Consider the following 26,361-nt stretch of genomic DNA (forward strand, 5'->3'; position numbering starts at 1 on the left):
TGAATTACCATTTTAGCATTTACAAATGAATTTCCTTCTGTAGGAGTATTATTTGGTACAGGATTAATTCCTAAACTGAATCTAGGTATTTGCGGTGTTTGATAAATTTCATTTTAATTTACCTATTTCCTGACCTGTTTCAATACACTGGTCATACACAAATAATGTTATATTATTAGATATTGGTTTTAATCTTTCGTTTTCTTCTTGCATTGCAAAACCAGATGGACTTACATTTTTCATTACAGTTGAAACAGCAGGTCTATTCATTGAACCTAACATATATGTATCATCTGCTAAACCAATACCATGAGCACACCATGCTGTTTTAATTATACCTATTTGTGGCTTGTAATTCCATGAAACAATTTCTGAATTATCAACTGCCTGACTTGCTATACCTTGTGAATATATTTTATTTAATAATACTGCTCCTCTTACTTCATTCTGTATACTCCACGTATTCCTTTTTCCTGAACCATTATTATCAAAGGGTATAATCCATGAATCATAATTAGGCCAATTACGTACTACTGCTGTACAAGAAGGATAATCATTATATCCATCTCCCCACATAATTTCTGATACATCTTTCTTTCCCTTAATACCACTAATTAACATTCGATTAGTAGATGTGCTACTTATTTCAACTATTTCATGAGCAACAGCTAAATTTCCACCTTTATTATAAATAATAAATGGTAAATGTGTTATAGATCCTGATCCACTTAATGTACTACTTGTGGAAAATGAAGCTTCTAATCCAACAGGAATTAAATCAATAGATATAGATTTAACATAACAATAATCAGGTAAACTATGAAATTGAGCTTTAGATAAAAATTGACTTAATTGATCAGAATACCATTGAGCTGCAGACGTTACATAACGTTTACCATAAATATTACCTTGAGCATCTTTAATATCTTGCCAGCTGTGTCCATAGCCCCATACTTGGAACAAATGAGTATTAATAAAATGTACATCATCATTTTTAATAGCATCTACACTTTTCCACATAAAAAAATTTTAATGACTGATCCACACTATTAGTACCACCATCAGTACCACTGCCACTATTTACAGAACTAATTTGTGCAGAATATTCTTCAGCCATTTCTATTTCGTTACCTGAAGTTTCCTCACGTTGTTGCTTATGTTCTGCTGAATCAGGCCGAAGATCTTCTTCTGCTTCCCGTTTTATTCCAAAATGTTTATCTGTTTCTTCAGTATGTGTAGTGTTTAATTCGCTACTATCAGACGCTTCTTGAATAACGTCTCGTGGCTCTTGTGGTTCGTCGTCTAAATTAGAAAACAAATCAACAATGGCGCCAAGCACCTCATCTGTATCAGTAGCAGCACGTGTCGCTGATGTAGCTGCTCTTGAAGCATTAATTCTTCTTATTGCAGCCCACGGTAAAGAACGAGCTGCACCTGTCTTTTTGTCCTTCCATGTTTTCGACTTAGGCATTATGTTTCCATTGTCACTGCAATACAACTGAACATCTGCCGTCTACTGCAGTGTCGTCACATAAGATCTTACCACAAATTTCCATTTGAAATAAAATAGTAAACAGTACCATTATGCCGATAATGTACGAGAGGAGCTTACAACTGTGCCTTTCAAGAGCTTTTATTGCTAGGAAAAATTAACCGTTCTATTTAAAAACACGATAGCAGCATCAGTATCTCTGTCGATACAAGAGTCAAGTACATAGAGACACAACAGAATTGTGTGCCCCTATGCCTGAAACCTCGTTTCGATATCTTGAATGGTTCATGAAACCGAAGGGTTTCACGTTCATGGTGATTCACTCTAGTCGATATATTACTCATTCCACATCATTTCGATACATACAGTCTGCTAATTAACTTGTTTAAAGTCCAATGTAACTTTGCTCATGTGATGTGATTCCGAATATTAATTTCAGTATCACTTTATACTGCCACCTATCTGGGAGTAATTCAACATCGTGTTTGCTAGTGCTGAGTGCAACTACGACTGTGGCAATAACTCATGTGTATTTAACCACTGAGATGACAATCGCTATCGGATAGCTCGCAATATCGTGTCGGACCCCCTTTAGCTCGTAGCAGCACACCAACTCGACGACGCATGGACTCAAAAAGTCGTTGGAAGTCCCTTGCAGAAATATTAAGCCATGCTGACTCTGTAGCAGTCCATATTTGCTAAACTGTTGCCGGTGCGGGATTTTGTTGATAACTAAATCTACCGATTTTGTACCATAAATGTTCGATGGGTATCATGTTGGGCGAAATGGGTGGCCGAATCGTTCTCTCGAATTGTTCAGAATGTTCTTCAAACATACAGCAAATAACTGTGCGCTGATGACATGTCTCATAGTCATCCATAAAAATTGTTTGGGAACATGAAGTACATAGTGGCCCGTGGTCTCCAAGTAATGGAATATAACCAGATCCAGTGAATGATGGGTTCATCTGGACCATGGAACCCAGTCCGTTCCATATAAACACAGAGCACACCATTGTTCACAACTATGATCCATGGCTTTCTGAGGTCTGCGCCAAACTGAAATCCTGCCATCGTCTCTTACCAACTGATACCGAGACTCGTGTGACCACGCCACGACTTGCCACTATCCTAGGGTCCAGCCGATATGTTACGAGCCCAGGAGAGGCGAGGTAGGTGATGTGGTGTTGGCAAAGGCTCTTGCGTCGGTCGTCATCTGCCATAGCCCTTTAACGCCACACTTCACCGCCGTGTCCTATCGGATACGCTCGTCGTACGCTCCACAGTGATGTCTGAAGTTATTTCAATCAGTTTTGCTACGCAACGCTGATGCTCTCGGTCGCTAAGTGAAGGCCATCCGCCACTGTGTTGTCCGTGGTGCAAGGTAATGCCAGAAATAGGTATTCCCAGCACTCTCTTAACGTTGTGGATTTCGGAATGTTAAATTCCCTAATGATTTCCAAAATTGAACGTCCCATGCCTCTAGCTCTAAGTACCATTCCGCGTTCTAAGTCTGTTAATTGCCGTCGTGTGGCCATAATCACGTCGGAAACCTTTTCATATGAATATAAACGACAGCTCCACAAATGTACTGCATTTTATACCTGCTATACGCAATACTGCCGCCATCTACACACATGCACTTCTCTATTCCATGGCTTTTGTCACATCAGTGCAAAGTTCAACACAAGAAACTCTAATGCAACATGGTATAGCACGACTCTTTCCATCGAAGGCGAAGCGAAGGAGAGTATCGACCGGGAGGCGCGGCGGATGGGTGAGTACTCTTGTAGATGGCCGTGGCGCTTGTTTCTATAGCCGGTGCCTGGCACAAACACAAGAGCGCGCAGATATTGGGCGACACGCCAGCCGATTGCGCCGATTCCTCCTTATGCGGCGCGCGAACAATGGCGGGGAGGCCACAATGGGCGCGCGGTGCGCTCATTCAGGTCGGCAGCCATTGTGATTGTGGGCGCCGCCGCGCCGCTGAAAGCAACAGGCGGGCCGAGCCGGCAGGTGCGACCGCCCCCTCCCTCCCCCCTTTCCTAAGCGGGCTGCGCTTCTGGCCCTACCCAATATTAACCACTTTCTGCGACATCTACTGTGCGAAGCAGGAGACTAGCACTATCCGCTACACTACGTGCGTTTACAGTTACGATAACATGAATGTGGCATGCAACAAATGTCAAATTGGCTTGACGTGTACTGCATGCTTGAATGTGCTAACGAAAAGCATTTGAGCGCAATCGCACAGATTATGAAGAGCTAACAGCGTGTACATTCGGTATTTTGCAGTGCCAGCTCCAGGCAAGCCCACGCAACCAACCAAGAGCTGCACGACAGCTACATACTGCAACAGTGGTTGTGTACCATACTGCAACATGACGTTCTACCGTTAGCAGATGTCCAAACTGCTAGATACAATGGCAATAAGTAGCTTTTCCACAGCTGACTGCGTGATATGAATCTAGCTCTTGTCGTACTGCCCCAGCCAGAATGCATATCGAGCGAGTGTACAGAGTGCTTCTAGGGCGTGTGAGGGGGATTGAGTAGACAATACTTTGAATCGGAACCCAGGTCCGCTTCCGTGCTAAAGGCGTTTCAAAACACATTTGATAGGTAGGTATGTAACAGGGGAGTCATAGTGAGGAGGGATGCAGTGGGTGGCCGGGTGGGGGTGGGGGGGGGAGCTGGGTGCTTACGTCGGATAGGTTCTTGTCACTTGTCGTGTATCCTACTTCTCTGACATGATTCGAGCCTCATCTACGTGTCTGTGAATGTTAGAGCAACATATTTGAGCACATGTTTGAAAATACACTGACATGACCTTTGTGAATGGCGAAGCTCACGGTAATGGAAGAGATGCTTGTCGACTTTGTCAAGATCGATATTCACAATGTTCGATTCCATTTCCTACCCTTTCCGCCACAGTTACACAACAGTTTCGAGAATGGGGTGCCATTATCGTCAGCAGGCGTGACTGCGGTGCGCTAAGGAGACGCCGCTTACCGGAAATGGAAGAGGCCTACTGCATCACGCAGAAGAGAATCCGTCAACGAATACACGAGCAACTGCGCGTGCAATGTATGTTGCTCCCCGCACCGTCTTCTATGTTCTGCATGACCGACGACAACACCACCTCCAAAGAATACTATAAAAGGCTATAAAATTTTGCACTGCGTTCAAGTTACCTTTGTGTTTCTCTGGTCATTGATGAATGGAATTGTAAAACAAGTGATGTACTGGGTCACTCCTAACAAATTACTTGTAAAGTTCCTGGGATTATTCAAATGACTGTAGCACGGAAATTACACATGCGTTCCGATTCTAAATTATATCTACTCAGTCCCCTCAGTAATGGGAGGATCAGAGCATACCGTATTTCGAAGACTGCAGCAGCTGTCAAGTGCGAGAATTATTGCAACATTTGCTTAACAGTTCATCTATCTAAGTTGTTGACAAGAATAATATACAGAAGAATAGAAAAGAAGATTGAGGATGAGTTTAGTGACGATCAGTTTTGCTTTAGAAAAAACAAAAGCACCAGAGAGGAAATTCTGATGTTGTTGTTGATAATGGAAGCAAGGCTAATGAAAAATCAAGACCCGTTCATATGATCTGTCGACGTGGAAAAAGCGTTCGACAATGTAAACTAGTGCAAGATGTTTGAAATTCTGAGAAATGTAGGGGTAGGCTACAGGAAGAGACGGGTGATATACAGTATGTACAATATCCAAGACGGAATAACAAGAGTGGAAACCACGAACGAAGCACAGATTAAAAAGGGTGTAAGACTGGGAAGTAATCTTTCCCCCCTACTGTTCAATCTGTACATGGAAGAAGCAATGAAGGAAATAAAAAAAAAAAGATTTAGGGGTGCCATTAGAGTTGATGGTGAAAAAATATGAATGATACGAGGCGCTGATCACATTACTATCCTGTGCAAAAGTGAAAAAAAATTACATGGTCTGCCGAATGGGATGAACAATCTAATGACTACAGAATATGGACTGAGGGTAAATCGAAGAAAGACGAAAGTAATGAATGCTGGCAGAAATGAGAACAGCGAGAAAGTTAACATCAGGGTTGATGGTCACGAAATACATGAAGTTCAGGAATCCTACTACCTAGGCAGCAAAATAACCGATGACAGACGGAGCAAGGAGGATATCAAACAAAGACTAGCACTGGCAAAAAGGGCATTCGTGGGCGAGATAAGTCTACTAGTATCCAACATAATCCTTAATCTGAGGAAGAAATTTCTGAGAAAGTACGTCCGGAGCACAGAATTGAATGGTTGTGAAACATGGACTGTGGGAAAACCTTCACAGAATAGAATCGAAGCATTTCAGATGTGGAGCTATAGGCGAATGTTAAAAATTAGGGGGACTGATAAGATAAGGAATGAAGTTCTGTGGAGAATCGGAGAGGATATTAATATATGGAAAACACTAACAAGGAGAAGGGACATGATTATGATGATGATGATGATGATGTTTCGTTTGTGGGGCGCACAACTGCGCGGTTATCAGCCCCCGTACAAATACCCAATCTTTGCTCAGTCCAATCTCGCCACTTTCATGAATGATGATGAAGTGATGAGGACAACACAAACACCCAGTCATCTCGAGGCTGGTCAAAATTCCTGACCCCGCCGGGAATCGAACCCGAGACGAAAATGGACGGGATGATAGGATATCTGATAAGACATAAGGCAATGACATGCATGGTACTAGACGGAGCTGTAGAGGAAGTCAGAGATTGGAATACATCCAGCAAGTAATTGAGGACGTAGGGTGCAAGCGCTACTCTGAGATGAAGAGGTTAGCACAGGAGAGAAACTTGTGGCAGGGTATTTGAAACCAGTCAGTAGACTGATGAACTCTCCCCCCCCCCCCCAAAAAAAAAAAAAAAGAAAAGTCTTTAAGCAAAGACTACATGTAGAAACTTCTTGGTAAAGGACATATAGCAAAAACAAAACACTAAGTTAAATTAACAATAGCAAAACAAAATCTATATTCTGGATCAAGTTTAAGAGTTGTGGAGATGTTTCGTTGAGTAGATGAAGAAAAATATTATAGTAAATATTTTAAGTCATACAGAGGTTCTATCTTGTAACGATTATGTCGGCTGAACTTTGTAGACATTTACGTAATCAGATGACAACCTGAAAACATTAGGTGCAATAAATATATTGTCAACAGTGGCAAAATTATACATAAATAATAATTTAGGCTGGGATTCAGGAACAGAGGATGAAAGGAGTGACAGAAGGAACGCAATGTTTTGATTGCATCAGAGATGTGGTTTTGTTAGACTTACGTCACAGGAAAGCAAAGTTTTGATTACATTAGAGCTGTGGGATTGTTATTTTTACTGTAATGTGAATATTGAAGTAATACATTGATAAGCAATCAGTGATATGTCTATAGATAAACCATTAACAATATTAACATACACACGTAACATTATGCTGAAATTGTATTTAAACTGGTGGTTCTGAATGGATCTTTGCGTATTGGGGGGTAGGCAAGTAAACTAACTGTTCGTTTACGAAATATCAAATCGGAGAACAAAGTTTTGGTTATTCCACAGATATGCAGGTTAAGATCACGTCTGTTACATGTTTTTTCTCCCACCTCCGTTTAATCAAAAATTCAACGCCTATTCTTTGTCATTGAAAGCTATTAGTTCAAATGGCTCTGAGCACTATGGGACTTAACATCAAAGGTCATCAATACCCTAGAACTCAGAACTACTTAAACCTAACTAACCTAAGGACATCACACACATCCATGCCCGAGGCAGGATTCTAACCTGTGACCGTAGTGGTCGCGCGGTTCCAGACTGTAGCGCCTATAACCACTCGGCCACCCCGGCGAGTGCAGGGAATTTTTCTGTTTTGTTGTAGCTTGGCATTAACTATATGTAGTGTGGAATATGTTGATATAGAGAAGTAAAGGGTCTGTGTGTCAAATGAGCAAATGTGGCTCCACCAGGAACTCTTATGCTTTTGACATGCTGTGAAGATTCTTCTGTGTTTCTAAGCGTTCTATTATTATTGAATGTGAATGAGTCTTTCACGATATTGAAGAGCTTTTTGTTGAGTTTGAATGTTGGGTTGTTACGCTGGGTAATTCCTCCTATTCACTGATGGACTAATCGGAGTTCCTTTTTTGTGTATCTTTGGTTGTGACACAGTGCAAGATGCTTGTGTGGTCTTTGCTACAATGTTTCTTGTTTCTAGAATGAAGAGTGGGAGATTTATATTATTTGAGATGTACTTAATCTCTGTTTTGGAGTGTAGCTGTTAGGGCCTTGTTGGAGTGGAAGAAGCCTTAAGTTTTCTCTATGTATGTTGCCCTGACCATAACAATTAGTCTTTGAAATGTATTGTGGTAGTACATAAACAGTGCTAGTAAGAATAAACTTATTGTTTCATTCAATATCAGTAGCTGTCACGGTAAATAATAACCTAAAATGTTCGCATTTGAAGTTAATCTACTCAGTCATTCAGTCAAGGCTATTTTCGAATTAAAAAGCACCTCAGGCTGGGTTATGCCTTATTTAAGGAGGAGATAGGTTTACCAGCACTGTTGCAGTCGAGAACTGCATGATGGTGTCCTGTTGGGACTTAAGTGTTCCACAATATTCCTGCTCACGTTGCATAGGAAATCAAGACTATCATGTGAATATAAAATCAAAGGGTTAAGGAGGGACACACTCAACGCTATGAAAGTTCTCACTAGCACCACAGGACTAGCAGACGAGAGGATAGACATATTGTCCACTCGGTTGCATGAAGCCACATATCTTATTTTGAGTTAACAAACGGGCTTGTTCGCTGCAATAGCAGCATCAAATGTACAATGTAACAACGTTTGGAGTACCAGAGTACCTTTTGTATTACTTCACTTGAGGTGGCATCAGAGTGATAAACAATACTGGATACAGGGCACTAACTTGTCGTTTCAGACAAATTTGGGTCGACATACCGCATCACGAGTGACCTATTAGTGTTTAGAGGCAGCAGTGAGATTGAACGTTGCCAGAATACATTCGAATAGGTATTTGAGCCCGCAAATTGCGCAGAAGCCGTTGAATTTCTGACCTGTGAGGACTGATGGATGCGCCGGATTTTCGAGGACTCTTTGAACAACATAGAGCATGTCCACATGTTACCATGCAAAACTGGCCGATCTCGATACAGAGAGTGTTCTACTTTTGCTGTAGTCAGTACTTCCTCAAGACCTCCCACCCATTGAAACATGTGGCAGTGGGTTGCCGAGAAACACGATCGCCACCACTCACCAGTCAACTAAAGGTGAATTCTGGTATAAGGGTGAAGCAACATGGTACAGTACACCGGAAACCCTCATCTAAGCTCAGTTCGACTTGATGCTTAGCCGGGCAGAGCTACTGTTACTGCCATACGTGGCAGCACTGTGTACTAATTTTCATTCCCTGTATGCACCCAAATCAGCTACATATTTCGTCATTAACTCTTACTGCTTTACAGCACATGCACAATAAGATAATTCTCGTTACTTGTTCACCTGTTTTAATGGTTAGTACTGTAAATCAATATTCCCCAAGTCAGTTTACAGAAAGGGTGAAGCGTGTCGCTGGCGGCACTTCGATTTCACCGCTTCGTTGCTTCATTTACTAATGATGTGTGAGGAAACGACTGGCGATGAGCTTCCGTATTTGTGTTAGGACTCTGCTCAAAGAAGGATTTCTTGCAGCTCTTCTTGGGGTATCGACAGTGTCGGATGGGCCGCATCTCTCATGTCGCGTACAGCTCACATCACCGCAGAAGAGATATTTAAACTGGCCGCCACTAGTAGCTGTTTAAGAGGACTCTCCTTACACCGCCGGATGGACCTACGCGCGATACCAGAGGACGCCTAAGTCACTTCACCTCACTGTCGCAGCTGAGACAGGACAGCGCGTCTTTTTAAGCCGTCACACTCAGAGTTCTGCCTCGTATTGTCCTCGGATTACTCTCAGACCGGCGGAGGTTCGAGTCCTCCCTCGGGCATGGGTGTGTTTGTTTGTCCTTAGGATAATTTAGGTTAAGTAGTGTGTAAGCTTAGGACTGATGACCTTAGCAGTGAAGTCCCATAAGATTTCACACACATTTGAACATTTCTTTTACTCTCAGATATCGCCGAGATTACGGGAGTTGCAGTAAGGCCCTACGAACCCATAACTGCATCGGCATAAGTTGATCCCTGACAGTGGCAGAGGAATCACCGCAGCGGCCTCTCAGGCCTGCCTCAACCAATAAAGTAACGCGACGTTGTAAACCTCTCTATGGCAACGCCTCGGTATTCTAGGAGCCCTGTCGACAGTTAATGTTTTCACCTACGGCCGTTATCCGTTTGCAGTTCAAGGCTGGCTACAGCTCTACGAACTGTCAGTATTGTTGCTACGCTATGTTGACTATTGCACGATGCTATTGCTACTCCACCTGATAGTGATTCTTGTAATTCAATGTTAGTGGAACAGTGAAAGGCTGCAGGGGTGTTCAAGGGCAGAAAGTTACGTATGCTTAATACAGTAAAACATACTGCAAATAAATACATTTATGCCTGAATCGTTCTACAATATTCATCAGTCCCGTTATACCAAGAGACACATGGGCATTTCTGACGACGAGTTTGTGGTTAGTGAACACTGGGTACACAGAAGGAAATTTCGCATCCCTGCTTACTGAACTAGCCATCATTGCTTTCCGTGTTGGCGGAACTAATGGACATTTTCGTGATGTAGAAGCAGCCACTAGCAGAAAGTGTCGACATTTGCTTCATTTTTGCTTATTGTTGCAGTGTTCAAAAATTGATGTATATGTTGTTGAAGTGACATAAATTTTGTGTGCCGTGACAACCTCTGGAGAACAACCACTCACTGCACATATTGGGTTTTCAGAGCCAACAAATCCCAACCTTGCTAGCCAGCAAAAGCAGACTGCCCTGAAAGAAACAACGACTGAAGCACAAAATTCCGATAGCCAAGTGTAACCCCCTCTGTTCCACTTTTCTGGTGAAAACCAACAGAAATGGAGTGCGTGTGTGTTTCATTTGTGTAGGAAATTGTTCCCTCAAGTACAGCCCCAACGCCTACTCTATGAGGAAGTCGTTCGTACGTTAGAAGAATTCCTAGAAACTTAGAGCCACGTAGCTCGTGCTCGTTTAAAGTTTTCTCGTATGCGTCCGCATACCTTACACCGAATGGATCAGCTGCACTTCAGGAACCCCCTTTCCAGACGAAACAATTCACGTTGCCATTATTCAGAACTTTTCAGACAACAGAATACGAGGTTTGAAATTAAAGCACCGCAGTTGCCCTCTCAATGGTGTAAAGGGTGACTCAAAAGTCCGTTAATATTTGAAAATACACTAATTCATGGAATAATGCAGTTAGAGAGTTAAAACTACAGAAACGCTTCTGAAATGACTTGGAATTTTATTTAAATCCAAAATGAGTGCAAAAACCGACCAACAGCTGATGCTGGACAGCAAAACGTCACTGACGTCACATGAGAATCGTTTGTAAAATCAGATTTAGTGAGAGAGGGAGGGAGGTCGCTAGAACTCAGTCTGAGTGATTACTGATTGTAGGGTTACTTGAAGCCGAAAGTCTACCGCGATCGCTGGACCACATTAGGGATGCTAAAAGACACTTTCTCGCCGTACCTACTGATATGCTGAGTACTGATTTTCTCGACATTGTCCCTCGACTACAGGTACATTTGATGAATGACAGCTGATCTGTTGAAGGTTTGTCATAAAGAATATCGTCTTGGCTAAAAATAAGTTACCATGTTAATTATTGCTTTTGAGTCATATGAAGCGCTACCTGTTGGTCATCTGTGTTTTTTTTTTTTTTTTTTTTTTTTTTTGTGTCAATGAAACTTCATGTCATTGCAAGCATGTGTGCCAATGTTCGGTGAAGTATTGAATTTTCAAATGTTAACGCACTTTTGGGCCGCTCAGTACCTAAATTAATCGAAGCTCAGGAATTACAAGACTTCACGGAACTTCAATTTAATGTGGCTGTCGTTGCAACACTTATCGCAGCCAGTCCTAATCCGGCTTCGTCCCTCTTAGCTCATGGGGACAACAGCAGCCAGCCATGGCGTAAGCAGGGCTTGATTCGCCCAGCCATTCACACTGCAAATTCATGCACTCTGAAGTCTTGTGTCAAGTATTATATCACGTATGATCACAAACACTTCTTCTTCCGCCAAGCAGAATGCCGACACTGTCACAAGACAGGACACACACAGCAGGTGTGCTGCAAAAGGAGTGCAAGGCAAACACCGTTCCACTTCGATCTTCATTTGACCAAATAGAAATTAGTATAATATCACATTGTGAATCCTTACCTGCTCCTCCTCAAAATACTCACAGGAACCGTTGAGGCAAGAGCATGAATCACATGGCAATGCGCACAAGAAAAAAATTGCCTAATTCAAATCATCTCTCCTCAGACGGACAAACAGCAAAAGGCCCTTTCTCTCACAAAACAGAGTCTTACGAAAGTCAGAGGTCACAGTCATATTCCGAGGAGAAGCCACAAACTATTCATATCTCTACAGATTTGTTATCAAGCTGGACCATTGCAGATAGACACTGGTGTTTCAATCACACTGATAAATGAAAACACTTACTAGCAACTGGGACAACTTCAGTTTAAAAAATCACGTCTGAGCCTCTGCACGTCATACTCAACTAAACTACCGGGTGGCTACTCACAGAGCCGGCCGGAGTGGCCGTGCGGTTCTAGGCTCTACAGTCTAGAGCCGAGCGACCGCTACTGTCGCAGGTTCGAATCCTGCCTCGGGTATGGATGTGTGTGATGTCCTTAGGTTAGTTAGGTTTAAGTAGTTCTAAGTTCTAGGCGACTGATGACCTCAGAAGTTAAGTCGCATAGTGCTCAGAGACATTTGAGCCTACTCACAGAAGACCAGTGTGGGCTGTAATTATCGTTGTCATCGAAACTTGATAGGTATTCTAATGCGTTAATCAGGAACCGATTTAAACTGGAAAAAAGTCGACTTCAGTAATTAGTCGCGAGGTGCAAAGCTGGCGCTGTGACTGTAAGAAAGACGCATCGAAATGTATCCATACGCAATGAATTAGGAATGGGACGTGGGCAGAATAGGTCAAACAATAATTTGGTATAATGTTGATTCTCTTATTAACCGCCACGTACAAAATGCAGTGTGGGCACCGGAGATGCTGACGAGATGCTTGATAGCCGTAGATTTTCACCTGGTGGCAAAAATTAGGATTGATTTTTTCCAGCGTTTATGGGTTCCGCATTAACGCATGTTTCACTGTCATCCGGTAATTACAGCTGCCAATGGACCTTCGTGAGCAGACGCACTTTAATGCCGGCTCGTGTGGCCGTGCGGTTCTACGCGCTCCAGTCTGGAACCGCGTGACCGCTACGGTCACAGGTTCGAATGCTGCCTCGGCCATGGATGTGTGTGATGTCCTTCGGTTAGTTAAGTTTAAGTAGTTCTAAGTTCTAGGGGACTGATGACCACAGATGTTAAGTCCCTTAGTGCTCAGAGCCATTTGAACCATTTTTTTTTGCACTTTAATTACAACCACCAGTACTTATGCTCTTGAGACATGCACTTTGCAAACAAAATATCGAAATACGACTGCGTCGGAATCATTCACAGTTGTTCAGTCATGCTGATTACTTTGGATTAGATGTGCATGCTGGTCGCACGCAAGTTTCTTCTGCCAAAATTAATTAATTCTGTGAGAAATATGGACATTTATTCCATGACACGTTGTGACTTGAGAAGAATTTTGAAGGCCACATTGCGCTCAAAGATAATGGTCGAAGAAAGTTGTACCGCGCACGTCAGATGCCTCTAGTTAGTTGGCATCTCTTCTGTTTGTCACCAGCAAATTGAACGGTAGTATAAGACTTCGTGCCGACTTAAAAGTCATATGATTGTTGATTCTTTCCCGCTGGCACTTATTAACGAGCTTGTGGATCACATTTGGCGATTCTTTTCTAAAACTTGTTTAGCCGATACTTACCTTCAACTTCTCGTGGATGAGGAAGTGAAGAAAATTATGGTGGACACTGCGCACGTGGCCCTGTATCAGTACTAGCGCTTCCCTTCGGAAACGCAGCTGCTCCTGCGGTGTATCAACTGTGATCGGCATCTCAAAAATATGGAATCTCTTTTTTAACTTTCAACTGACCGTGCTGTTAAGGGTAATTTACAGAAGTATTCATTTATCAATATTGAAACTGATTATTTTAGACATCTCATTGATGCCCCCGACATTCCTGGGCTAAGCGTTAAGGACTATCCGTAGATTACCTTCCCCTAAAAATGTACAAGAATTAGCTGTAGGTATACTGACCTATTATACCAAATTTACTCCGAATATAGTGTTATTTGGTGCTCCGTTGCATCGCCTCCATAGCTAAAATGTTCCTTTCCAATTAATTGCGAAAAATCATTTCAAAAGTAGAAAAATACGTTACTTGGTCGCCCATGTCCTTATTCATTTAGATGCTCAAAAATCAGTACCGCTTGTAGTTGATGCAATTACATGCAACAGGTGCAGTTCTGTCTCGCTGTGTTGGAAAGACTGAATTGAAATGGCTCTGAGCTCTATGGGACTTAACATCTAAGGTCATCAGTCCCCTAGAACTTAGAACTACTTAAACCTAACTAACCTAAGGACATCACACACATCCATGCCTGAGGCAGGATTCGAACCTGTGACCGTAGCGGTCGCGCGGTTCCAGACTGAAGCGCCTAGAACCGCTCGGCCACTCCGGCCGGCAAAGACTGAATTCCCCAAATATTCTTATCTAAGACGTTGACAACGGGCCAAGTTATCTAGTCAGCTGGGAGAGCAAACCAGAGCCAGCATCTATTATGTCGCGCAGTTTCAGCGGTATGGTAGAAAATCTTTTCTCGTGATGGATGATAAGCCACTGACTGCTCTTTCTCATAAGACGAAAGATGTGCTCGATCATACAGCACAGAAGCTGTAACGTTGGTCACTATTCTTATCAAAGTACCAACTTGAAATTCCCTGGCGCCCTACGTCACAAAATGCCAATGGTGACACCCTATCTCGCTTAGCTATGGGAAATGATTTGGAGTACGAAAGAACAACAACGTTCTTGCTTCGAGATTGATCAGTATTTCAAAGCTCTGCAAGCTCTTCCCAATGACTGTCAGCGGGTCGAACAAACAACTGAACAGGACAATCACTTCGACTGCTGAAACATTTCACTCGGATATGCTGACCTCGTAGTCCGAAATCATTTTCAGGCACAGAAACATGCAAATATTATGCGCAATGCAACAGTCACTCTCTTAAGAAATGTGCAATTTTATTACATACTTCTAATGAAGAAATGTTAGTGATGATTGCCAGACAATTTCAGCAACATATGTTGAAACTATGAAGTAGGGACGTTGGGAAATCCTTAGATTAGATTAGTACTTGTTCCATTGATCATGAATACGACACTTCGTAATGATGTGGAACGTGTCAGGTTAATAAAAGGTGTCTATACAAGATATTACATTAGACAAAATATTACGTGACACTCAATGTTGTTAATTTTTTTTGTGGGGGTTGGGAAATTACCCACTTACTATATCCTAAAATTCATCTAATGAGTAGAAGGAGTTGCCATTAAGAAATTCTTCTAATTTCATTTTAAATACTATATGGCTATGTGTCAGACCTTTGACGCTATTAGGTAAGTGACCTAAGCAGCTTAGGACTAGGCAGCTAGTACCCCAGCAGCTTAACAAGCAGGCGGAAAAGATGACAGTCAAATGCCACGCATGCACTGTTAACTAGGCAGCGCTGTGCGAGGAATTTTTCGATTCTGACTATCTTTGGCAGATCATCCACAGTGACTTTGTTACTCCTTACTGCAACACACGGTGGCCGATAATCATCATTCCGTACAGTAGGCATTTTTGCCATCCCAATGAATTCGAAAACTCGCGCCATCACTACAAGACCGCTCGCTTCTGTAATTTTTTAAAGTGTTTGTCATGAACTATTGTTTCAGATAATGTCCTGCTGTTTTCTTCGTCAGAACTTCAACAATTTTGCCAACAAGATGGGATTCACCATATACGTATGGCACAGTTCTCTCCCACAGCGTACTGAATTTCGTAAACATAGACAAGTTACTCTCTTGTTATAGAAGCAGCTACCGACTCCGACGGTCGCCTGTAAATTTCTTGAGAAGTAAGAGAAAGCAAACTTCTATAGGATCCTCTCGAATTGGAAGACTGCCATTCCCATTTGGTCATTCGATGATTGTCTGCGAGTGACATGAATTCGTTTTGGCAGAGAAAACTTTCTCTATGCTGTTGACCATGTCTTTGAAGCAGTTTCTACAACAAACATCGCCTACCAAATGTTTGAAGTCCTATACAACCTTGTAGTTCATAACAGTTCATCACGGAATCCTTTGATCAAAATGAAATACGCAGAATTACCTTTGACATGCAACAGACGGTATTATGGCCATTAGTAAACTCCACATTAACATTACAAATCTCCTGTGAATCTCAAAAACGCAAATTATACAATATGATGGCTAACAATGACTGTTTCATTGCACACACTTCATACACGTCCACTCGTTATCCTGTCTCGTAACAAATTCCCGTCACACTCCGATTTTCTTACTTTTATTCGCTCGCCATGGAGAAACGTGAAGTCAAGGAAGAAATATTAAGCTTGCGGAGGCGAAACGTGGTAGCTCGCGATATATATTAACTTTAAACAGATCATCTCGGAAAGATGCAATCTACTGGTATGATTGTCCGCAAATTCTAAGTATTCTCATAACAATACTGCTGATCATCTTATAACTTCTACGACCCAGTACTCGTGAAGGTATACTTTAATAGGGTTTACAAACATTAGTGATTCTCAGCAGTCCTGCTGTTCTCTTTCCTCTAATTTGTATTTGCATGCCATGTAGCAATGGGAAACGTAGGAAGCGCTATAGGTAATGAGCATGGATGCACTCTGGCCGAAGCTGTAATGAGTTATGGGAGCCTTTATGTTTTATGAAGTAACAGCTTTTTCTTGAGGTGAGAAAACATTTTACTTTCCAAGCACAGATCAAAAACTAACAAGAATAAACAACTCGTAACCAAGCCGACTACGGCAAAGATAAATATCTATCAGCTGCAGCTTTCACCCGCTGTTTTTGGCGCAGTGGATAAATGACGTCGCCACATCAGCCCACCTCCTTTTGAAACCGGGTGCACCAGGTATGTGGGGAAACTTGCACTTGATTTTTCTACCAGCTCTCGTGAAAACATCTGGTTCAGGCAATGGCTGCTCCTGTTCTGCACTTGCTGCTTCGTTGTCCTCTTCTGAAACCGAGGGCTCGGCGAGACTCTCTGCTGCTTCTTTGGCCTCCACGTTTGAGGGTGATTTTGCAGACCGAGGAAGGAGTGTACCCTCTTCGGTGTAAGCAGGTTTAAACCGCTCAATTGAGACTGTCTTTTCTTTACCATTCTTATCGATTTTGAAGCTGTGGCTTCCTCTTGTGATTACCCTGTACGGTCCAGAGTAAGGCGAAACAAGCGGCGGGCGCACCGTATCATCCCTAAGCCACACGTGGGACGTTGCTTGCAGGTCTTTATGTACAAACACTCTCCGGTCTCCATGTCTGACAGGGGTAGTGGGTTTGATGTTTCTCATTATAACGCTGAGTTGTCTCGCGAATTGCGTGCATAGCTCAGGGGCGAACGGCTGTGTAGATGCTGGAACGATAAGTTCTCCACGAACCCTCAATTGCTCGCCATTAACCAATTCTGCGGAAGAGCATTGTAAGTCCTCCTTCACGGTCGTTCTCAATCCGAGTAGGACCATCGGTAGTGCTTCAGGCCATGAAGTGGAACTACACATTAATGCAGCTTTGAGCGTGCGGTGTAGTCGTTCCACCATTCCATTACTGGTTGGATGATAGCTTGTGGTGCTTAGGTGGTTGCACCCGCACAGTACTAAAAGTTCATTGAAAAGTTGGCTTTCAAACTGCCTTCCGCGATCCGTTGTTATGTTTTGCGGAACGCCGAACCTGGAGAACCATGAATGCAACAGTGCTTTTGCAACCGACTCCGCAGAAATATCTTGTATTACAACTACTTCTGGCCACCTGGTAAAACGATCAATGATTGTGAGCAAATATCGTAGTTCTGAAGAGCATGATAGCGGGCCCACAATGTCCACATGTATATGTGAAAATCTTGCAGATGGCGTCGGGAAGTCAGCAATAGGTGCAAAGACATGTCTGCTGATTTTATTACGCTGGCATGTTAGGCATGCACGCGCCCATGCACGACAATCTTTTTGTATTCCAGGCCACACTACTTTGGAGGAAACTAACTTGGCTGTAGCTCGTACTCCTGGATGTGATAGGTTATGTAGTGCACTATAAATCTCGCAACGATATAGTTCTTCTTTCCTTTTGCTACATCACACCAAATTCCGTCTGGAACATTTGGGACAGACACCCGTCTGAGCTGGAGCGCAGTTCTCTGTTCCTCAATTAGACGGCGCAAGAAACGATCTTCTCGTTGTTTAGACGCTAACTCGGTCCAACGAATTGAATTTAAACTGGCACAATTCCTAGACAGGCAATCTGCGACCAGGTTGTCTTTTCCTGAAATGTGACGCACGTCAGTTGTGAACTGTGCAATGTACTCGACTTGCCTGCACTGACGTGGTGAATCGAGCTCTGTGTCTCGTTAAAATATAGCTACTAACGGCTTGTGATCGGTAAAAATTGCATAGTGCCTCCTTCGATAGACGTGCGAAAATGCTTTATGGCTAAGTAAATAGCAAGCAACTCACGGTCAATAGCACTCTATTTTTGCTGCTGTAGAGTCTGGTTTTTAGAGAAAAATGATAGCGGCTGCCATCTGCCATCAACTTCTTGCTGTAGCGCTGCACCCACTGCTGTTTGGCTCGCATCAACCATGAGCGCTAAAGGAGCGCTCAATCTTGGATGTCCCAGTAGTGTTGCCCGAGAATGACATTTCTTTAAGTCATGGAAAGCTGCTTCAGCATCTGGACTCCACGGAATTTTACGATTTCCTGTTGTATTTTTACCTGCAAGTAACGTTGTGAGTGGCTCTTGGGCGGCAGCTAATTTAGGTAAGTGACGTCTGTAATAGTTGAGCATGCCTAAAAATCTGCGAAGTCCTTTGTAAGTTGTGGGAAGGGGCATCTGTTGTACTGCTTCAACCCGCTCAGGCAAAGGTGACAGGCCTGCTGCTGAAACCAAATATCCCAGGAACTTAACCTCGCGTTTTCAAAACGTGCACTTTGTTTCGTTAATAATTATGCCATACTCTGTCAGATGGCGGAAAAGCTGCCGCAGATGTTCGACATGCTGATATACAGAATCAAGTCGTCCATGTCGTCCATATAACAAAATTCTCGAAGCACCTCATGCATGAATCTTTGCCATGTTTGGGCAGCGTTTCTGAGGCCAAATGGCATAAAATTGTACTCAAACAAACCGAATGGTGAGATAACTGCTGGTTTTTAATGTCAGATGGAGCCATGGGAATCTGGGAAAGTGCTTTGGCGCAATCAATCACACTAAATATTTTGGCATTGCTAATCGTACTCTTAAAATCAGTCACATTGGGTACTGGGTAGCGGTCGGGAATTGTGCGGGCATTGAGTGCCCTGTAGTCTCCAGATACTATCCATGAATTGTCTTTTTTACGGACCATGTGAATTGGAGATGCCCATGAACAATCAGACCTACTTACAATACCTGTTTTTAGAAGTCTGTCGAACTCAGCTCGCGCCACGAGCAGCTTCTCTGGAGGCAGACGCCGCGGGCGGAAGGCAACGGGTTGACCTTGTGTCGTGCTGATGTGGTGTTGAGTATTGTGTGTGCATTTCCTGGTTGCGTTGACGGGTTCGGTAAGTGCTGGAATGTCTTGAAGCAGTTTACGAAAAAGTGATTCCTCCGACAGTGCTCTGATATTGCCTACAGTATGCGAATCGTTACGACTGTAGGGTGTCTTCTTGCGTAACGCACACGTGTGCGCCCCGCTTAGTTGCGTGTACGAAATCGTATCACAATATCCCGACGCGGATGACGCAGTAGAGGAGCCGGAAAAATTCGTGCGGAAAGACACGGGCACATCGCACTGCACTTGAACCGACGCGGAAGTCGCAGTAGGCAATATCCCTTCTGTGGGAACTGTCACCAAACGACGGTTAACCAGGTAGGGCACAAGTCGGTAGTTCCTTAAAATGTCCGCTCCAATTATAGGACTCGGCACATCAGTAACCACAAAAGTCCATTTTGGATGGAAGTAGGAATTCAGATGTAATGCCAACTGTTTCTCACCATAGGTAGATATTGTGGAATTGTTTGCCGCAGTCAGCAGATGTTGCGTTGTTGTCGTGAGTATATCACCTCTCTTTCTTGGATAAACACTGACTTCTGAACCTGTGTCAATCAGAATCTTCTCACCTGAAGAGAGATCCAACACGAAAAATCGGCGTGATTGGTTGACTGCAGATACCGTGGCGTTTTCACCTCTTTGAATCACGCTATGACTCGGGCGCCTATGTTGTTGTTGACGAACGTTAGCGCCCTTTAACGGCCGCCTTTTAAGTTTGGGTAGCTACAGGGTTGAATACATTGACGGGCAGTGTTACCGAAGCGTCTGTGGTACCAGCACCATTGATCTGTCAAATCCTGTTGGATAGCATTTCTTCGTCTTTTCCAACTGCGACTTCGTATCTGGTGGTGGTGTGAAGTTACTTGCACGTTGAGTTTTGCCACTTGTGCTGCCAGTTGCTGTATGGTGGGTTCGGTCGATGAGCACTGCTGTTGGGAAGTATTATTGCATGTTCCTGGCTCACTGACGTCAGATTCCATCACACTACACGTTCTTGGGCCTCTATCCTGGCTGTAGTTGAATTCGGAACACGCAGAAACTTCGGTTAAGGTGTTTGCGATGGTGTCTGCCTTTTTTTGCTAAGACTTGCAATGGTAAGTCTGTTTCTGCTGCAATGACGGCACGGATGTTGGCAGAAAGTGTACGAAGCCATATTAGACGTAAAGACTCTTCAGGTAGGAGTTCCGGGCCGGCTAATGTACGTAAGGCTTTGAGTACTTGTGACGGAGTCTTGTCGCTCAAATCTTCGTATGCGAAAATTTTTTGTAGTCGCACATCTGGTGACAACGTATGATGCTGTATGAGAGCTTCCTTTAGCACAAAGTAATTTTGCTGCGACATGGTTTCTTCTACTTGCTCTATCACTTCTAAATTTAGATGTCAAACCACTATATTAAATTTGTCAATGTTGTTAGACACCCCACGCTGCCGAAATATGCATTCATCCTGCGTAAACCAAAGTTGGGGGCGCGTCGGCCAGAACGCGGAAAGCTTAACATTTCTGTGTCGCGCGTAGGTAGGCTACTCCCATCTTTTGTGTTAACATCTGTCGTTCCGTTTTGTGGCGAATCATAGGGCGTGGACCGCGATCCTTAGTCGAACAGACTGTAGTCTTCAATCTTGATTCCACTGCCCCATGCTTTTGTCTCTGAATTCATTATTCTCGTCGGTATATATATTTTCTTTATGCTTCTGCTACGATTTTTCGGGGTCACCACTATGGGAGCCTTTATATTTCATAAAGTAACAGCTTTTTCATGAGATGAGAAAACATTTTTTATTTTCCAAGCACAGATCAAAAACTAAAACGAATAAACAACTCGTAACCAAGCCGACTACGGCAAAGATAAATATCTATCAGCTGCAGCTTTCTCTTGCTGTTTTTGCCGCAGTGGATAAATGACGTCGCCACAGAGTCACACACCAGAGACAAGTTCTTGGAAAAGCCAGCGAGGGTGGTCTAAGGGGTCGCTAATCACAGGCCAGACTACGTTGCCATGCAGAGGCGCTGCGGGAAATGGGACACTGTATAGAAATGCAGGTGGCATCCCCCATGTAGAATCTCTTTGCAAAATTTTTACGATCAGAAAAAAAGAGTGAGAAGACGCCTTCTTTAGCTGGAACACAGCTTCGTTGGTGAGTACGTGACTTGGGGAAAGCTACCCGTTTCCCTATAAAAGCACAGAAAATCAAAGATAAACATATGATGGATAGGGGATGCTCTGTCCTGAGCCCTTCAAACTGAGGGAGTCCACTGAATGCTCTGATTGCGCAGAAAATCAGTGTTTATTTGATGTGAAGCCTGCAGCTATTGAATACCGTAAACTAATTCTAAAAATGGACATTAGATGGCGACGTGGCAGAGCACATCATTGGCCACAGAGAGAGATTGAAATGAGTGTTTCCGGTAGCATATGGTAGGACAATCCAATATGGTGAGAGACAGAAACTGAAGCAGCTCTGTTATCAAGATCAACCCTCTGCCATCCGACTTCGATGCTGAAAGGTGCCGCAGTGCCTCCTGAGTCAATGCACTGGGAACGTAACCACTTTCGAGGGTCGTTGGTCCCACCAAAGAGCGATTCTGCACCCACGCGAACCACCACCTACAATACTACGCCACAGCTGCGAGATGAGGCATACGGAAATTAGAGTTAATTTTATGTAATCCTATTATTCAAAGCTTAATTCTGAAGACTTGCATTTGGTCAGAAATGAACAGTTTTCTTTCAATCTTGCCCTTAAGTGTGACGCTTTTCCTTTCGGTAATAAGACAATCACCAGGCCTTCCGTGATTATAACCACATTTCTTGCAAGAATATTAGCTTCCCGAGCCCCTTCACCGTCCCTCAAACCCCAATGTCAGGTATGCCAAGGGAATTAGAGTAATTTTGTGGGATTGCCAGTCAGTTGTTTATTAGTCTGTGATTTTATCTGGTTAACGTTGCCTGAAGCTACCACTGTTTTGCGTCCATGTAACTGTAATCAATGAAATTTCGTTCACCCGTGGTGTAGGGCTGCCGCCCGGATAGCTTCTCGTGTTCTGTCAGAGGGCTAGCTGACCCTTGCAATAAAAAATGAAGAAAAGAACTGAGCGGAATATTCAACGACGAACTTGAACAAGTATCATGTGAAGTTCGCTCAGAACAAATGCCATGAACTATTAGATGAAAGTGAATAAAAACGGGGTACAGTCTTTGATTAGAAATCAAATTGTCTTCAGTCCTGGTTCGAACGACCCTCCCCCGACTACTTAATTTTGAATAAAAATCCATAAGACATATGGCCTGTAATTGAAAAAGTGTCACGATGATCTCTTCATTGACAAAAGATTCAGGACTGGTCGCCCGTTGAAATATCCGGGAGGGATCTGCTAAGAGGGGATGATCATGAGAAAAATATTGAATAACTAACAAATGGATGATTTTTTACGAGCCAGGGCGTGGAATGACGGAAGTATGACCTTGATAGGAGAGCTTGAAAATGAGAAAAGGGAAATGCTAAGACTTCAGTGAAGCGAAATGGAAGAAAGACAAGGATTTCTGGTCAGATGAGTACAAGGTAATATCAACAACAGCAGAAAAAGTATAACTGGAGTAGGATTCGTTATGAATAGGAAGGTAGGGTGGATAGTGAATCACTGTGAACAGTTCCGTGACAGATTTGTTCTTATGAGAATGGCCGGCAAACGAACACTGCGAACAATAGTTTAGGTATACATGCCGACGTCGCAAGCAGAAGATGAAGAGCCAAGAAGTATTGCAGTACAATGACAGGGTAATTCAATATGTAAAGGGAGATGAAACTGTGATTGTCAGGGGGAATTGGAATGCGGCTGTAGGGAAAGCAGTACGGGAGAATACGGACTTGGTATTAGGAATGACAGGAGAAACACTATTCGAGAGCCACAACAAATGTCAGCTAGTAATGGGGTATTCTATGTTCAAGAAGAGGAGGCATACCAGGAAAAGTCCGGGAGATACGGGAATATTTCAATTAGATTATATCATGGTCAGGCAGAGATTCGTCATCTTCGATTTACTCTCAATCCATATTCTGTTCCCATTAGACTTTTCATTCCATTGAACACGTCCTACAATTCTTCTTCACTTTCACTTAGGATAGCAATATCAACAGCGAATCGCATCATAGATATCCTTTCACCTTTAATTTTAATTCCACTCCATTACCTTTATTTTATTTCCGTCATCGCTTCTTCGATGTACTGATTGAACGGTAGGGACGAAAGACTACATCCCTGTCTTACACCCTTTTAATACGAGCACTCCGTTCTCGGTTGTCCACTCTCATTAATCCGTGTTGGCTCTTGTATATATTGTATATTATGCGTCTCTCTCAGCAGCTTACCCCTATTTTTCTCAGAATTTCGAACAGCTTGCCCCATTTTACGTTGAAGATCGCTTTCTCTAGGTCGACAAAGCCTACGAAAGTGTCTTGATTTTCCTTTAGTCTTGTTTCCATTATCAACCGCACATCGGAATTGCCTCCCTGGTGCCTTTACCTTTCGTAAAGCCAAACCGATTGTCATTCAACACATCCTCAATATTCTTAGTCATTCTTCTGTATTTGACGAATCCCCCAAGCTAGGGCTGAGTCTCGATAGATCGCCGCGTGGCAACTGCTTTACCGAGTACAACACTCCGTCCGGTACCTAAGTCGTCTATCGACGATTCCGAGTCCCGACACAGAAATATAGACACCATTGGTTGACCATTTGTGACTGGGCCATGCCGGGAACAGGTCCCAGACTGCGTGGCCCGAATGCCCCACCGGAAAACAAGATGGGCCCGTACCGTGTCAATTTCTAGTCCTGCGATGCAGGACGTATTACATGTTAAGCTGATAAGAATAGATACTTCAATAAGAACAGATACTTCACTCTGATCTTAGCCAAAAGGCTAAGGCTGTGATGCTTACTCCAGATATTCCGACAAAAAAGACACCGAGACCGTCTATGAAAGACACTGCAGCAGACATTCTCCGTGGAGTGGAAAAGTCACTTATTATTAAGAAAGACCAATTTTATGTCCCAGAGAATATATTAAGTGGTGCCACTGTTTACAGATAGATACTGTAAGGGGTTTATTACGGGTTCATTACTACTCGCTAGCGCACTTGAGCAGATGTTATTTCGATGGATTGCTCACGCGCTCCCTGCGATATCGAATATCTATGCTACAATAGAATTGCAGGTCAGAGCAGTGTTGGCAGTAAGCCGAGTTTAGTAGCTCGCAGAGAGCTGTCGTGTTTTGTAGCTCTTAGAGAGCGCTTGAGTTCTGGAGTTTTGAGAGGGCAATCCAGCGGTTGACTTGTGTTGGACCGATCGTGCAGAACGATGGCAGTGCCTGAGCGATGTAATATAAGGTTAAAAACATCATTGTTCTTTGTTGCCGCGCTCATACGTTAATTGCCAAAACTGATTTAACCACGATTGTAATGTTAAAGTCCCATGTAGTTCCTTGCAGAAATGTTTCAATAATAACTTTTGTTCTGAAGAAAACTTTTGTCAGTCATTCATCTGAGTTTAAAGATTTTACGAATTTTTCCTGTGTATACTCATGTTGATTAAGTAAAAGAAAATCAATTGTTTTCCAACATATGAAAATCTAGTGGTCCGCATTGCACTGGGCCGTGCCAAAAATTTCTTATAGAAGCAGTCATATAGATAGCGTTATCCTGCGACATCATTGTAAGGTAAGAAGTTTTCAGTTTATTCAGGATGATTTCACAGGCCCATGACGCAGCACTTATAATCTCGATATGCAGTCACTCTGTAATGGAAGGTCACATTAAGACTTGAAATTTTATTGTTGGAAAGAAATTTTTCTATTGGGAATTTAAATACTATAAATATTTTTCTGTTGGGAGGTTACAATACAAAGAGTGATTTAAAGATGGGTGCAGACAAAGAGAAGAAGCACCGACAACGTTTTACAAGCATTAAAATTACGTACAGTTATTCCTCCAAACAAAACAATATTTAGGAAGCTCCCGATACTTTTTCAAAGATCAGAAACATTCAGACGAGAAAGGTGCATGTGTAACATGGTCATATTAGAAAGATTTGGATTAGTGATCTAGGAGTAACGTTGCATGGGGGCTTAATTAAAAAGAAAAGACTCATATAAATGAATAAATGCAATAATTTTACTAGTTTTGTGACAGGTTACGAAGTCTCGTAACCGGTTGGACCTGACTAGTATTAGCACGCAATCTGACTGCATAAAATAAAAATCAAGAATGACAGGGATTTTCCATTAACACAATTGATTAATTAAGTCCCCTGCAACTATAAAAGCTACGAAACAATGAAGCACAAATGTAACTTTTCTGTGTGTGGTAGTGTGACTCAACGTACACGTATCTGGCTCGGTTCTTTCTCAATACGACAAAATATTTTAAACACCATTTACAATGAACTAATTGAAAAACCAGGAATACTATAATCGCACGTAGAAACCGGAATTACAAGTCTAATAGATGAACACGAGTTAAATGCTTTGTTGACTGTACCTGTGAGCAAGAGGGATTGTTATTAAAGAAAACTGTAATACCTTATTACCTCATTATATATTGACGAAAATATTCCATTACACCAGCATCATAAATCAAAAGCCCATCTCCTTTTTGTCAAATATATTCTGACAATTGCATCTTCTTCCATCTATACATTACACCAACTGAACAGTACAACATTTCAGTCGACACTCAGATCGTCTACTCTCTCGCCTAACAGAACATCGACTGCTCTCAACATCCTCTGAACGAATACTGCGCCCAGTGGAGGCGGCGGAATAATAATCTTCGGCGCAATCTCTGTCGCTGTGACTCAGTGTAGCCACCTTTCAACGTCTTTGACGAATAATCGGGTTCGAAC

At 42.8% G+C, this 26,361-nt stretch overlaps 1 pseudogene; it reads right to left on the bottom strand.

Annotated features, from left to right (window-relative positions):
- Positions 1–24,171: 24,171 nt before the first annotated feature.
- LOC126199971 (U2 spliceosomal RNA) lies at positions 24,172–24,395 on the bottom strand (annotated as a pseudogene).
- Positions 24,396–26,361: the final 1,966 nt, after the last annotated feature.

This window comes from Schistocerca nitens, chromosome 8 (genome assembly GCF_023898315.1).
Source record: "Schistocerca nitens isolate TAMUIC-IGC-003100 chromosome 8, iqSchNite1.1, whole genome shotgun sequence".
NCBI lineage: Eukaryota > Metazoa > Arthropoda > Insecta > Orthoptera > Acrididae > Schistocerca > Schistocerca nitens.